At 40.6% G+C, this 16,064-nt stretch overlaps 1 long non-coding RNA gene across 1 annotated transcript in view; it reads right to left on the reverse strand.

Annotated features, from left to right (window-relative positions):
- Nucleotides 1–14,944, reverse strand: part of LOC133275369 (uncharacterized) — a 29,300-nt gene extending 14,356 nt beyond the window's left edge. Inside the window, exon 1 of the long non-coding RNA XR_009745485.1 lies at nt 14,764–14,944. This is a non-coding gene — a long non-coding RNA (uncharacterized LOC133275369). The remainder of the gene's footprint in view (nt 1–14,763) is intronic.
- Nucleotides 14,945–16,064: the final 1,120 nt, after the last annotated feature.

Here is a 16,064-nt window from a genome sequence, read left to right on the forward strand (position 1 = left end):
TGATATGTAAAGTTAATGATTTCCTTTTTTTTTTTTTTTAACAACTACTTGTCTGTTCACAACTTCACAATACAGGCAATTCTAAGCAGTGTCTCTGCTTTAGTTTGCCCAAATGTGTTTTTTCAAGTGTGCATTGAATATGGTTTCATTATGCCTGCATGATGGCATAATATCTGGAACAATTACATAACTCTAGCAGGTTGTTTTGTGTATGGGATTGAGATACGTCTTGAAAAAGGCAGAGGCAGCTTGAGCTGTGGTAATTTACAGATCAAATATATCCATCCCAGGGATTTTGTATTGTATTCTCAGCATGGAGATCACTATGCTGTTGAACTTTTCAGCTCTTAACACTAACAGCAGTTAAACTATTTTAGCATAAGTGGAAGGAAGAGAGCTATCATGATGCCCTTTGAAGGGATGCACATGAGGAAGAGGCTAGACCACTCTCAGGGAGGATCTGATCACAGAACTTTTCTGCAACTGTTTCACGCATGCCTGTGTGTAGCATCAAGTCCGAGGGTTGCAGTTAGAAAGCATAACCCGAGCGTAGAGCCTTGGCAGCTCCATTGGCCCCTACTGCCTTGAAATGAATCCTGAAAATGAGGCTAGTGATGAGTCCTTTAGTTCTTCCTGGCCTAAATGAATGGATTAATGTGGCACTTATGTTATCAGAACATGAAACTTTCATGTGCTTTGCTATAACCAGCTAATTTGATTACCATGGCAAGCAAGGAAAATTAAGCTTCAGACACTTCACTGAAGCTTCACGAAATGGACAGAGAAACATTTGTCGCTAGTTTGGTTGTGGCCAAAATTAAAAAAGCAAACAATAACCCTTATCCATTGACTGCACAGCTTTGGAGGGGAAGACCTTCTCTGGAAACAAAACAGAGGCATAAAATCCATCCCAAATGATGAAGGGCCTCTCTAAAAAGAAAAAGATTCTTCCTTCCTGTGCTAAGAAGCAGGCTGAGATGATGAATAAAAACAAATGTAAATAAAAAGAGAGGAAGTCCGACCACACCACCCAAGTCTTGGAAGGCAGACACAGGGACTGTGAGAATGAAGACCTTGGGCACACTGTAGGAGAGGATCTGGTTCGAGAATATCTTAAGAACCTGAACACGCACAAGTCCATGGGACCTGATGAGATCCATCGGGGGGTCCTGAAGGAGCTGGCGAATGAAGTTGCTGAGCCACTGTCCATCATATTTGAAAAACCATGGCAGTCAGGTGAAATTCCCGATGACTGGAAAAAGGGAAATATAACCCCCATTTTCAAAAAGGGGAAAATGGATAACCCGGGGAATCACAGACCAGTCAGTCTCACCTCTGTGCCTGGCAAAATCTTGGAGCAGATTCTCCTGGAAGGCATGCTAAGGCACATGAAAATCAACAAGGTGCTTGGTGACAGCCAGCATGGCTTCACTAAGGGGAAATCCTGCCTGACCAATTTGGTGGCCTTCTATGATGGGGCTGTGGAACTGATGGACAGGGGTAGAGCAGTTGATGTCATCCACCTGGACTTGTGCAAAGCGTTTGACACTGTCCCACATGACATCCTTGTCTCTAAATTGGAGAGACATCAATTTGATAGGTGGACCACTGGGTGGATAAAGAACTGGCTGGATGGCCGCATGCAAAGAGTTGTGGTCAATGGTTCAGTGTCTGGCTGGAGACCAGTAACGAGTGGTGTCCCTCAGGGATCAGTGTTGGGACTGGTCTTGTTCAACATCTTTGTCGGTGACATGGACAGTGGGATTGAGTGCGCCCTCAGCAAGTTTGCCGATGACACCAAGCTATGTGATAGCTGTGTGTATTGGTTGATATGCTGGAGGGAAGGAATGCCATCCAGAGGGACCTCGACATGCTTGTGAGGTGGGCTGATGCCAACTTTATGAAGTTTAAGCATGCCCAGTGCAAGGTCCTACACCTGGGTCGGAGCAATCCCAGGCACAGCTACAGGTTGGGCAGAGAAGAGATTCAGAGCAGCCCTGCAGAGGAGGTGTGCGCTCACGGCCCAGAGAGCCAACCGTATTCTGGGCTGCATCCAAAGGAGCGTGACCAGCAGGTCGAAGGAGGTGATCCTGCCCCTCTACTCTGCTCTTGTGAGACCTCACCTGGAGTATTGTGTGCAGTTCTGGTGTCCTCAACATAAAAAGGACATGGAACAAGTCCAGAGGAGGCCCACGAGGATGATGAGGGGACTGGAGCACCTCCCGTATGAAGATGGGCTGAGAAAGTTGGGGCTGTTCATCCTGGAGAAGAGAAGGCTGCGTGGAGACCTCATAGCAGCCTTCCAGTATCTGAAGGGGGCCTATAAAGATGCTGGAGAGGGACTCTTCATCAGGGTCTGTAGTGACAGGACAAGGGGTAATGGGTTAAAACTTAAACAGGGGAAGTTTAGATTGGATATAAGGAAGAAGTTATTTACTGTACGGGTAGTGAGGCACAGGAATGGGTCGCCCGGGGAAGTTGTGAATGCTCCATCCCTGATGGTGTTCAAGGCCAGGCTGGGCAGAGCCTTGGGGTACATGTTTTAGTGTGAGGTGTCCCTGCCCATGGCAGGGGGGTTGGAACTAGATGATCTTAAGATCCTTTCCCACCCTAACTACTCTATTATTCTATTCTATTCTGTGGTTCTCTTCTATAAAGACTGTAATTTCAGGAAATTTTTAGTTCCACAATATAACTAAATCAGGCAGGTATATATATACCTGTTTAAAATTATAACTGCTCAAAAAGTAGGTTTTTAACTATTAATTATGGACTATATTATGCCACTTCAGGTGTGCAATTTTACTGCAGTGGTTGAATCCCTGAGACCCTGTTTAGTCATTGAGTGACCCATTAGCCAAGGATCATGCACATTAGAAGAAAACGCATTTAGCCTGTATTGACATCTCTAATTACCTCATCATCTGCTGTCTAACACCAGATTCCTGCTGCTAGTATGCAGCATAAATCAAATTTGAGATCTTTGAAATGCCACAGCTGGGTTTAGCTTAAACCACAACGCATGCCCAAATGCCAGTTAACACTCAAACTTGGTTGAGACGTGGTTTGGACTGCATCAGACTTGTACTTAACAAGTCTCTGTCATTTTGTTCACAAACCTGTTAATTATGTAGTCAGTTAAGAAAGAGGAAGTCATGCCATTCCCCCACTGGCTTTTTTCTTATAAAATTAAAATCTCAAATCCAGATTTCTGACATCTAGTACTATTGATGTTTGGGCTATAATCTGTATGTGTGTAGAGAGTAAATTGCACAAGACTTATAAGTCTGAACAGAATTACTCCACTGAAATGTTTTCCATAAAGCATCAGACACTGCATTCTATCAAGAGATGACATTTAGTGAGGGGAAAGAACAAACATTTGTTGCAAATACTTGTAAGCAATTTTCCATCCTCAGTAATGGCTCAAAGATGACTAGCAGTCTGATTTCTCTCCCAATACTCTGTACCAATATATGCCTTTGAGATGAGTTCACTCACCTTACTTAAAGGCTATCATAGCGTTTCCAAAAACTTTTTTAAAGGTAGGTCTTCTAGAAAGCAACATCAGTTTCAGCAACCTGGTCTTTATCAGATGTTATAGTCTTGTGTATACTTCTCCTGTACACCATTTCTAGTAGTCTTTTATTCGCAGCAGAGAAATACTTGAAGAAAGGTAGTGTCGACTTTCATAATATGACAATTTCTCTCTTTCACTGCAGACATGGGTAAGCAGTGGAGCTTTAATGTGTCTTGGTGTTCGAGTTATCACTAAAATTGATGAATTTTGACCCAGACCTATTGATTTATTGAAACTCATTGGTGCCCTCCTGCTGTTAGAAGGGAAGCTAGCTCTGTTTGTTTGTTTGAGATTCATGAGAGATTCTTTTATTAGTCATCATATAAATTGGCCTAGAAGATAGTGATTTGAAGAAAAAATGATCCTCTGTGGTAACAATACAAGCTAGATTGGCCAGGGTAAGCAATGTTTACTCTTTTAATAGTATCAGGATAAAAAGAATCCTGTTCTGTATCTATAGCTGAAGAGGGGATGAAGAGATGAGGTCCAATGTGGAGGCTGTCGGATGGTAAGGGTAGCAAGTTTGTCACCACTGCATCAGGAGGTGTCTCTCCACACATTTCCATATGGGTGAGCTTTATATGAAGGCCAGACCTTTGGTCCTAGGAAGATAACTCCTAGCTCTTGGCACAATACATAAACTGAGTGGACAAAAAGGTTGTGTTTTCACCCCTTTTTGGCATTATCCAATAATCCAATGTTATCCAATAAACTTGCCTTGGATTCAATTTAGGTCTGGTAGGATTATAGTACTATGCCTCTGTGCTGAAGAATGTGGCAGTTTGCCATTTTAATCTATGCTGGGTGTCTAAGCAATTCATGCCTAGTCATCTGAGCAACTTTTCACTGTATCTGAGTTAGGGAATAAGAAAAAAGCAATATATGTGGGAAAGGCAAGCTGAACAGAAATTTCAGCTTTTGAATAACCTGTTCCTTCTTTCATTGCTTATTTTCCCATCTGAGTTTTACAACTTTACTTACTCTAGTGTAACAAAACTTGTATTTATTTATTCTTTATGTGAACTCCAGCAAAACATTGGCGATTCGGCTCTTGGAGAGACAAATCTAGTGCTATGTTTATGTGTTTTCTTTCAACATCTCGGCACGTATCTCTTCCATCTATTCAAGGACTGCTTTGTTTACAATGTTATTTGTTGTTTTAGATAAGTACTTGGCTTCTGAAGTTAGCTTTTGTAGTGTTTGTTGCCTGTGAACTGACAAAGGCAGAAGTGCATTTTATCCTTTTGACTACTTGGTCTTTGTACTTTGAATGCACTTGAGAGACGGAGTCTCCAAGAAAGGACCAAAATAGCGTGAATAGCCGACACCTGGGAATGTACTCATTAGGCACTTACATTGCACTTCCCATGCCTTCGTATTAACAGTTCTTTTCTCTCACTTAAAAAAAAAAATAAATGAAAGGTCAAAAACTATCCCAGCAACAGACACCTTCCTCTTTTATTCTGAAGTATGGGCATGACAGAAAGGAGGAGTCTGAAGGATCTTATAAAACTTTACCAGGAAAGTTGGATGCAACATTCTAACATAAAAATACAAGCAATTTTAATAAAGGATTGATCTTTCTGAAAATATGTTTTTTCTGTCTTCTGTTTACCTCTAGGACTGTTACAGCACCTTGTCATCTTCATACTTTTATAAAAGCTTAAGCCTAAGTCTAGATGAAGTTGGTGTTTTGTTGCAGAAAGTCATAGATCTCCTTGTTTCCATGTAGGTTCAAGGTAATAATGACTAACCACATATCTATATGAACAGTGAAGCATTTTGGCCTTCTTGCTGATGGGACAATCATTCTCCCAAAATTGTGCCCTCTCCCAATAATTTCTGCATTTAATGTGTAGTTAAAGCAGGTTTTTATTACTACTTACTTTCTTGCCTAGACACTGAAGCTGGCCCTAAATAACCAAATTGTGGGAAAATTACATTATCCCACTTTCAGAGCTACGGAAACTAAAGAAAGTGGTCACAGAACAAATTAAGGTCATAGCCATTTTAAGCTAATTCAAAGATCATGTTTAACTCAGCAAGCAGTTTCTTTGCAAGTGTTCCTTCTCAGTTTGTTCTTCATGCATTTTTCATACGAAGTCATGGCCTTCAAAGAGCTGGTAATTGTACATAACAGCCAGGGTTTTTTAAGTCAACTTGCAAACTGCTTGATCCTTTTTGTGCTAGCCATACTGTAGGTGATCTGTAGCTACACAGCTTGGAGTGTATAGTGCCTGAGACAGGAGGTTGCAGAAGGCAGGAGTTCCCATTCTTTGCATTACAGAAGGTGCTAATGTACACCCTCCCACCCCGTGAATATGAGATACATGCTGGTTCACTCATTAAGATACATGCTGGTCCCTTAATTAAGACTGTCTGTCTGTGGTAATATTTCAGAGCAAGGTGCTGACGCAGTTGATGGTCATAGGCCCAGATTCAAGCTTGTGCAGCAAGTTGAACAGTAATACTGCCGGAAGGTTTTTTCATTTCAGAGGATTCATTTATGTTGGGCCAAGAGAGACTGAAAACAATGGCCTAAGTATGTTTGTTCATTTTGTACTCAGGTAAATTGAAAACATGATCTTATTTCTGAGAGTCTTTTTTGGTGGAATGATGGGCTGTAGATCCTACTTGAAAACCCATTCGTTAAAGGGGGACTTTTTAACTTAAAGAGGGAGTACATCTGCTTTTATGTGATTTTAATGCGATGCATTAAGAAAAGCAGTTTCACAGGTGGTTGAGAAGTAATGAACATTTGGCTACTGCAAAAAGTCACATTAATAGAAGTTTGCTTAGAAGCATGTCCAAAAGTAAGCAGGACAAACATCAGTGCTGAGCGTACTTCTCTGCCATACCATAGCACATGATGAGGCCATAGATGTATTTCGTAATGTCTTGTTTGATATTGATGCTATTTATTTTACAGCCTACTCTTTTACGGTACTTAATATCAAATCGCACATCAATATACAGCAGCAAAATCTGAAAGTGACATAATAAAATAGAAGCAGCTGTGAGATGCATCACAAAGATGACACAAAATGATGCGAAACAAATAACATTTTAGAGTAGAATTGCCCCATTTGCTAGAGATATTTACTAGAAATACTTTTTCTGCATCGATTATTCACAGCCCATATTCTTCTTAGCATAAAATGGTACTATATAGCATAATATGTTTTCAAAGCCAGAAACCTTCTGGTGCTGGACTGTTCTTGGAAGATTTTCCTTTGTGTGATTTATTTTAAGCAAGAAAGGAGATAAAATCCTGTTGTTAACCACTTGAAAGAATTACACGGTGGAATAGTCAAGGTTCTTTCAGATTTTCTTTTTTCCTATTCAGATGGGGGAAAACTGACTAAGATTCTTCCATTATTGCAAAGAAAACCTCTGTGACCCCTTTCCCACCCTCCTTCACCCCTTGAAAAAAACAAACAAACAAACAAACAAAGGACCCAAATAAATATTCAGAACAGAGAAAGGAAAGAAGGATTTTAGGCAGAACAGAGAAAGGAAAGAAGGATTTTAGGCAGAACAGAAATTCAACACTTTGACAATTGTACCTGTGAAAGGGTGTTGAGTGAGACATAAAGCTTTGACTAGCATATAGTAGTCTGTATGAAATGTGGTATTTTACTTAACCAGCAGAGAGATGATTGTCAGTCCTGACAGTATTTATGAGTAGAACTCACACACATTTTTTTCTCTGGTTATGCCTCCATAAAACTTTATTAATCTGTGGAAATTTCTCGTGGCATTGCTGCAATAAATTTTTTAAATAGTCATTCAAATGAAGCAATTATCTATGAGCATTTCTAGTACGTCTTGAAACATCAAAAAGGTTTTTCATTGAGGATAAGAAGAATTTATAAAATATAAAAAGTTTAGAATTATTTTTCTGGTCAGAGTATGTAAGGTTTCTGAGTTATTGAAAGCTTGCTTTATAATTTCCTTTAAATCACCTGATTTATGTTTTGTTTTGTAAGAAATCTGCAATTACTGTAGCCCCCACACTCTTGTTTACTAAAATACTTTTCAACTGGTAACAGTAAGAGGTTTCTGGATGCAAGAACCATGATAGAAAAATCTTCCGTTTGCTTTAGAAAAAAAACACCCACACTTTTTGGAATAACATATTAGCGTATTTTGAATATGCTGTATGACTGGAGATGAATTTATAGCATGTTACACTCCAAGGGTTTCATTCAGTCTCATGCCGGGGTTTTATGGCTGTAGATCTCACTTGGTTGTGTCTGTGGTGGCTGCTTCTGCCTGAAGATGCATGTATTTTTGTCAGCTTTTTCTACCGTATTTAGCTTTTGCATGTTAAGCGGGTCTAGTAGCTGTAACAAAGGAAGAAATTATACCTCATTTAGAGCATCATTATACCTCATGAAGTGCCGGTGAGTTTTCTTCACTATGTAGATGCTTTTCACTTAAAGCTAGGCTTCCTGCTATGGTGTTATCTTTCTCCAACTGTGGAAATAAGACAGTGCATATACAAAGAGATGAAGTTCCTTAAGGAGCTAAAAAACATAGTCCCTCCTATTCATACTTCTAATTCTCCTTTTAATTTCCTCACAAGCAAAATTATATCTTCGCTGAGGAAAACACAGTTGAGGTATCAGAAAACAACCTAAATTTGAGAAATTAAAAAGACATGGCAAGCTCATTTTCCTAAAATCCATGTCCATACATTTCTGGTATTAATATGATTCCTTTTAATTGTCAGGAGATAAATCTCACAAAACAACATTGTCCTGTGACATAGAAACACTTTCAAAGTGTTATATTTTTATATAGCAGTATATAAAGTGCTTTCTATAATATTATTTGCTAAAGATGCCTTACTAGCTCTTAATACCCAGTTTCACAGACTATCAAACTGTTGCTTTATTCAGTTTATAACACTTGATTTGTTGATTTGTTTACTACAGCTTATAGAAAAACAACAGCAAAAATAACAAGAAAATAAAGATGAATTGCTGAATATTAGAGAAATGTGTTGTTCTGCCTCTGGCAATAGCTGCCAAGCTGGAGAGCTGTCCCATCCCCTCAATTAGGTTGAGGCTGTATTGATGCCTGATTACCACTAATCAAGCACTGAAAAAGTTTCACATAGGTTGGAGCTTCAGGCTACAAATGAAGGAAAACATGCATGGTTCACTATGCCTTAACAATCCTGTGGACAGATATCATTAACTTCTTACATTATCAATTCATGTTAGACAATCTCCTGAAGAGCTGCTGCTTAGTATTTGTATGTGCCCCATTATATCCTTGCAAATTAAATCACATGCACAGATAGTAAGTGCTGAGTAAATAAATAAAAGAACATTACTGTTTAACTGTCTGTTTTTCACTTACATTTCTACTTGCATGTGAGTCTTCTCAGCCAATGAATGCGAAATCTATAGGATATCCCTCATTATATATGCCTTTAAATATGATAAGAAATTAATTTATTTGCAAGCAAAGTCATTCAACAGCAAATTATTGATTCTTCATCATCTCTATGAAAAAACTTCAATGCTCAAATAAAAATTCATGTCAAATTCTCTGTAACACAACTTCTGGGAAAGAAACACTCTATGTATTGCACTGAAGCTGTTATTTATTTGCACACCAAGTCAGTTCATGATGTTCTCTTGCAGCCTCGCATATGTTTTGAACAGGAAACACAAAAACATTGAAATAAGCTCAGTGGGACACTGTGTGTCTCAAAGAAGATGATCAAGCACTGAAAGCAAACCTCTACTGCATTTCCCAAGACAAAGAGAAGGAGCTAGCTTAGAATGACTCCTCTCATCCTTTCCAGAAGCCATATAGGAGGTTTAAAAATTGATATGGCAGATCAACAAAGAGGTGTAAGGCATTTATGGAATCCTGGTCTCTGCAGAAGTGCTCTTCTGCAGTCACCAGCAGAGCATCCTCTCTATTTGATACCTGGGAAAGATAGTCAGAGTGGTGGTAAGTCTCCTCTACAACTTGTGTCCTTAAGTGTAGGATAACCTCTGAACTTTGCAGATGGCCTCAGTCCTATTCTGCGTTGCTATTCATCAGCTTGAATATAAAGCTGAAACGGGAAACCGTGGGAAGATTTAGATCACAGCTTGTAGTCAAGAATAGTTTGGTGAGACCAACTGTTGGGAATTTAAGTATCTTTAAAAACTGGAGTGTCTTGTGCTGTGGGATGGTACAAAAATGCTGAATATGAGTGTATGCTGTCACTGCTTTAGTGCATGTTAGATATAATCTGTCATACCTTGGTACATAATTAAACAAAAAGGAATGTTTAAAGCAGATAGAACTGTATCTCTTGACTGTACTTGTATCAGTGAAAAAAATCTGTAGCCTGTGAAATGTTTTGGAGAAGCCCTTTTAATTGACTAATATGATCAATTTATTTGTGAGTATCTGTAATCAGTATTGTTTCCTAGAAGCCTCTAATGTAGAGTGCAGTGTGCCTAGTATCTTTTGCCTTCAAGTCACATTATTTTGCTTATTAATACAGAGCCTACTTGTGTCAGATTTCATGTTGTTGCATTGCTATACTTGGCTGCTCAAGCAACAGTGCATAATCAGAAAGTTTTACTCCAGCAAAGGTTTCTGACAAAGCAGGAGCAGAACGTAGGAGATGGTGAATGCCTTCAAATACATCTTACCTGAAAGAAAGTGGCAGCCCTTTTGCACCTGATCCTAGCGCTTGCTGATTGGGTTTGGTACTAGTGGAACTACTATTTGCAGCAACTATGGATATATTCAGTATATACTCACTGTGCTTTTCTGCTTCTCTGGATGCCCAGCTGTGATATTTAGAAGTAATCTCTGACCAGTTGCCAGATACCATATAGATTGCTTCCTGGAGATCAATATCCTAAGCTGGGGGGACTGCACTATTGGTTCAGCACTTCTGCGTGAGTGCAGTTAGTTACATAGGTGATCCCTGTGTTTAGATACTCTTTCATCCTTGATCTGACTAAAAGCGTCTCTGCTAGGGATTATCCTTCCTCTTTACTGACTAATTTGACAACAGACTTTATCCATGTCTTTTGAGATAAAGGTTAGAGGCACAGGGCTGCCTGTTGGCATTCCGAGTTCTGTAGTGTTGGCTTTTTGTTTTTTGTTTTGTTTGGATTTTTTCTTGGTGTTTTGTTTTTTTTTTTTTTGTTTAAAGTCCTTATAATGTAAATTCCATTATGAAGGATACAAAGGAAGCCCCCACTGCAAGTATTCTAATCAAAGGAGGGCTCCCCTAGTGCTACTGAGGACACAAAATTGTGATGAGCTCTGTTCTGTTCTAAATTACTAATTGACTTTTTCTAAAGAACACCTACTAGGAATCCTGAAGTTTTAGGGCAAATGCTAAACAGCAGCTGTTTTGTAATTGTGCTTTGCAGTCTGCACTCCTCGCAAATATCTCTTTTGAATAATAAGCTGGAGACACTTTCAGTTAAAAGCAGTGCAGATCAGAGGAAACTATGTTAATGTAAGAGGATAGGTCTTAAGCTCAGAAAAGCCATGAAATTTATGGATGAGTTTTAATAATTCTCCCTCTAAGGTTCTTTTATATATAGGTATTACCATGGCTTGTTTTATGGCATGAGAGGCTGACATGCTGTTGTAAGCCTTCCATGGTGAATATCTGCTTATCAGTACACAGAGAAAGAAGTAATTACAGCATTAATACTGAGTTTTATGTTATTATTAAATCACCACTTGGATAGAAGCATAACTTTCATTTAAAAAACTGTTTATCACTAGTGAATCAGCATTGATGATCATTTTGATAATTCAAGAAATTTACCGGTAACAAAACTTTCTTCTGGCCAGAATCAGGCCCTTTGCCAAAATCTTAAGTGGACAACAGTTGCTGTGTATAGACAAGTACACATACCTGCTTCTTTGCCTGCATTTAGTATCTTTCATTTTATTTAGCTAATTCAGTGGCTTGTGTGGACCGGTGTCGAAATGAGTATGTATTGCTTACCCCAGAGCACACACTTCATATATAATTGATATGAAAAATTTTATATTATTGCAGAATAGATGTATGGTGTTATTCTTTGGTGTTAATACTGGTTAGGTGTTTAAAAAACATAAAGACGTAAAAAGAGTCAAAACACTGGTAGGAGGAATACTTATAAACAAGAGATAGGAGAGTAGAAATAGGTTACAATTTTGAAGATGTTCTCTCTGAATAAGTTATTTAACACTTTAAATAGGTGGCCTGGTTTTCAGCTCTGTCAAGCTGATTTAGAAATCATATTATAGGTTTAGGAACGTAATTGAAAGCTTCATTAACATTTTTGTATAGCTCTGTCCTGGGTTCAGCAGTAGCAGTCATGTTTTTTCCTTTGTGTTAACTGGTGCAGTGCTGTGTTTTGACTTCTAGTTTGAGAACAGTGTTGGTGAAGCCGATGTTTTCGGTTGTTGCTAAGTGATGTTTACCCTGACCAAGGAGTCTGTGAGGCTCATGCTCTGCCAGGGAGGAGGGGAAGCTGTGAGGAAGCAGAGACGGGGCGCCTGACCCGGGCTAGCCGGGGAGGTATTCCATACCACAGCACGTCATGCCCGGGGTGGGGGGTAACTGGGAGTTACCCGGAAGGACAGGAGCTTCCGGGTGGAACTCGTTTTCTTGGCCAGTGGTATCGTATTCTCTTCCCTTGTTATTTTCCCTTATCATTGTTTTAGCTGATAGTAGCGGTGGTGATTTGTTGCTGGACTGTTCTTGTCTCAACCCGTAGGAGTTGCACTCTCTCGATCCTCCTCCCCGTTCCTCCGGGAGCGGGGAAGGGGAGAGCCCCGGTGCAGGGGGGGGGGGAGACGGACACGGACCTTGATTGTTGTCAGCTCGGCACCACTCACTGGAAGTGAGTGAACGAGTTACCTGACTGGGTTTAAACCGCGACAGTTCTTTTTGGCGCCCAACGGGGCACGAGGGGTTGAGATAAGAACAGATCTGACTGGTTTGATAGTCACTCGTCACAATGCTGATTTATTGGCTCTCAAGGTTTTTCCTCTTGATCTCACAGTTTCAGTATACCATATCTTACGTCCATCCGGTATTGGCTGTATTAGTGTTTTTCAAGTGTGGGGCTTGGGCTAAGGTTTTTATCCCATTGTACTTTATGGTAATGACTTGTAATACAATAGAATCATTGATCATGAAACTGATCTGGTTTATGTTCCCAGTGTGGTCACCACCTTTCTACTTTGGGAGGTATATGATGGAGGTGCTTAGCAATTACACATCTTTTTTCTCCTTCTCAGGTGCTCAACCTGTGAAGGAGACATCCTTTTACCCTCCTAGTCGTCCCCCCAGACCATTTACATTTGAGAGTTTTGAATTTTTTGAATGGCCTTTTAATGCTGTTGAGACTTGTTTACTGATGGTGATGGGAATCACCATGCCAACACGCATACAGAGTGTGTTTTGCCCACTACTGATTTCAAGAGTTAAGCAGATTCAGGTTTGGGTCTTGTCTGGGGTCAAAAGACGATGTAGGAGGACCGAGAGATTTTCCCAGAGGCTGGACAGCCATGAGTGGCAGGGTGTGTGGGATAGTATGGGCAAGTATCTAGGTCAGTGGGCCCCTCCAGTACTTTGGAATTTCACTACCGAACAACTGCAAAATCCAGAAGAATTAGTAAAACACTTAAATGAGGTGTGTGGTCATTCTGGCCATACCAGAGATGGACAAATCACGGCAACGTGCTGGGGCTTGGCCTATGCTTACAGGGCCTTGTTCAACACTATCCAGCACCTTCAAAAGGAAAAGAATATCGGCGGATTTGAGGGGCAAGCTCCAGAACACCTGCAATACATTGATGACATTATTGTGTGGGGCGATACAGCGGAAGAAGTCTTTGAGAAAGGGAGGAAAATAATCCAAATCCTGCTGAAAGCCGGTTTTGCCATAAAACGGAGTAAGGTCAAGGGACCTGCACAGGAGATTCCATTTTTGGGAATAAAATGGCAAGATGGACGTAGACAGATCCCCACAGATGTGATCAACAAGATAACAGCAATGTCTCCACCAACTAATAAGAAAGAAACGCAAGCTTTCTTGGGTGCAGTGGGGTTCTGGAGAATGCACATCCCAAATTACAGTTTGATTGTAAGCCCTCTCTATCATGTGACCCGGAAGAAGAATGATTTTAAATGGGGCCCTGAGCAGCAACAAGCCTTTGAGCAAATTAAACGTGAGATAGTTCATGCAGTAGCCCTTGGACCGGTCCGGACCGGGACAGATGTAAAAAATGTGCTGTACACTGCAGCTGGGGAGAACGGTCCTACCTGGAGCCTCTGGCAGAAAGCTCCAGGGAAGACTCGAGGTCGACCCCTCGGCTTTTGGAGTCGGGGATACAAAGGATCTGAGGCCAGCTATACCCCAACTGAGAAAGAGATACTGGCAGCGTATGAAGGGGTTCGAGCTGCTTCGGAAGTGATTGGCACTGAAGCACAGCTCCTCCTGGCACCCCGGCTGCCCGTGCTGGGCTGGATGTTCAAAGGCAGGGTCTCCTCTACACATCATGCAACTGATGCTACATGGAGTAAATGGGCTGCACTAATTACACAACGAACTCGAATAGGAAATCCCAGTCGTCCAGGCATTCTAGAAGTCATCATGGACTGGCCAGAGGGCAAAGATTTCGGAATGTCACCAGAGGAGGAGGTGGTGCGTGCTGAAGAGGCCCCACCATATAATAAACTGTCAGAAAGTGAAAAGCAGTATGCCTTGTTTACTGATGGCTCTTGTCAGCTCGGCACCACTCACTGGAAGTGAGCGAACGAGTTACCTGACTGGGTTTAAACCACGACAAGCTCCAAAAAATATTGTTGGGGAAGAAAAAGGTGGTTGCAGGGGCAATCACTCCTGAGTATTATGTTTTGATCTTTATGGGATTTTGAGCCGCATGGATCAGCTGTGACATCCTGGGTCAAATTTAATCCACAAATATGCTATACCAGAAATCTGGGTTTAGGTTTCAAAGTGCAAAAGCAAAAGACTTAACAAAAGAAAATCTTGATGCCATTATTAATGCGTGGGCAAAACCTACACTTGCCCTGAGATGGATGGTTCCAGCAGTGACTAGCAGTTGGGAAAGTTACAGAGACCGAACCTCATTGTCTGTAGACAGCCTGAATTCACCATGCCTGCAAGCCTATTCTGCACTTGCCTCGGACAGCAACAGGATGATTTGCAAAGGAGACTATTCTGTCTTGTTCTCTCAGTGGTCTGTCCTGTGGTTTGGCTGCAAAGGCGGACAGGATCGAGTAGTTAAGCCAGACATGCAGGGCAGATAAATCGGCTTCTGCATGCAGGGCACTCCCCGTGGTGCATCAGCTACTGCATCATCCTGGACCTAAATGGTGAAGAATGCTTCAGGAGATATGTCTCACAGGCAGCTGGCCAGCTTAGCATTGGGACTACTCTTACACTGCCATCTAATTATAACTGGAAACTGTCTCCATTGAACCATGTCTGACTGGGGGTTCAGAGAATGCAGCATGATAAATTGCTGCTAGGTTAAAGGTCTGGCATCTTTAACATTTATCCACCTTGGTGTGAACAACTATAAAAATCACAAGGCAGTGAGGGCTCTGGTTTCAAAGGGGACTGCCTGCATGAACAAGGTATGCAGGGCCTGCCTCTGTGTGAACTTTTTGAGCAAGGAGGCATTTTATATTAAATTTTCTTTTCCATCATCTGATTTTCTTGCCTTGGGAATTCAGTTGTGAACTGACCCCAGTCCATCATGCTATACATAAATTACTAACAGAACTTTGAAGTTCTTTCCACATTTAAAGAGGGAGTTCAAAAGTATATCCTGAAGCGATTCAGGAGAGATATGTTTCAAAAATTAAAGGAAAAAGCAGGCAAGAGATTAAATATCCAACTGAGTCCTGTATGAAGGAGGACAATATTGACAGTGACTATCAATCATGTCAAAATGTGCTACTAGGCAAGACAGCCTCTCTGCACAGTTATATATACGTGTTTATTTGTAGATACAGATGTGCACTTTCAGGTTTATGCAGACAGGTATATAAACAAGCCTGTGTGTGTTTGTTTTATGGAAACATTAGTAGAACTTTCTAGCTTGTAAGTATGTGAAACTTGCTAGATAGCTATTTGCCCTGTAGGTAATGGCTTTCAGTTATGCCATCCTTACAGTGCTCCCCCATCAGGTTTTACATAAACAAGTCATTGAACATTTTGTAACAATTTCTAAAATGTAAATTATTTACATATAGAACTCTTACTGCTTAGGTGGGTGACTCCAGTAGCTTATAAATACTTTAATAACAGAAATAAATAATTCATGCAGATTTCTTTTTAAATCTGTTGCTATGAAATCCTTTAATATTCTGAGTGAACATGTTCTAGGGATTGTTGGCATTTCTTGAATGTATGTAGGATTATTTATTGCGGTGTCTAGTTGAAAACTACTTGCATGGGGAGAGCCCCCCAAA

This window comes from Pezoporus flaviventris, unplaced genomic scaffold (assembly GCF_033815535.1).
Source record: "Pezoporus flaviventris isolate CSIRO_AGI_PZ_B2104156 unplaced genomic scaffold, CSIRO_AGI_Pfla_v1 ptg000002l, whole genome shotgun sequence".
In the NCBI taxonomy this organism is placed as follows: Eukaryota; Metazoa; Chordata; class Aves; order Psittaciformes; family Psittacidae; genus Pezoporus; species Pezoporus flaviventris.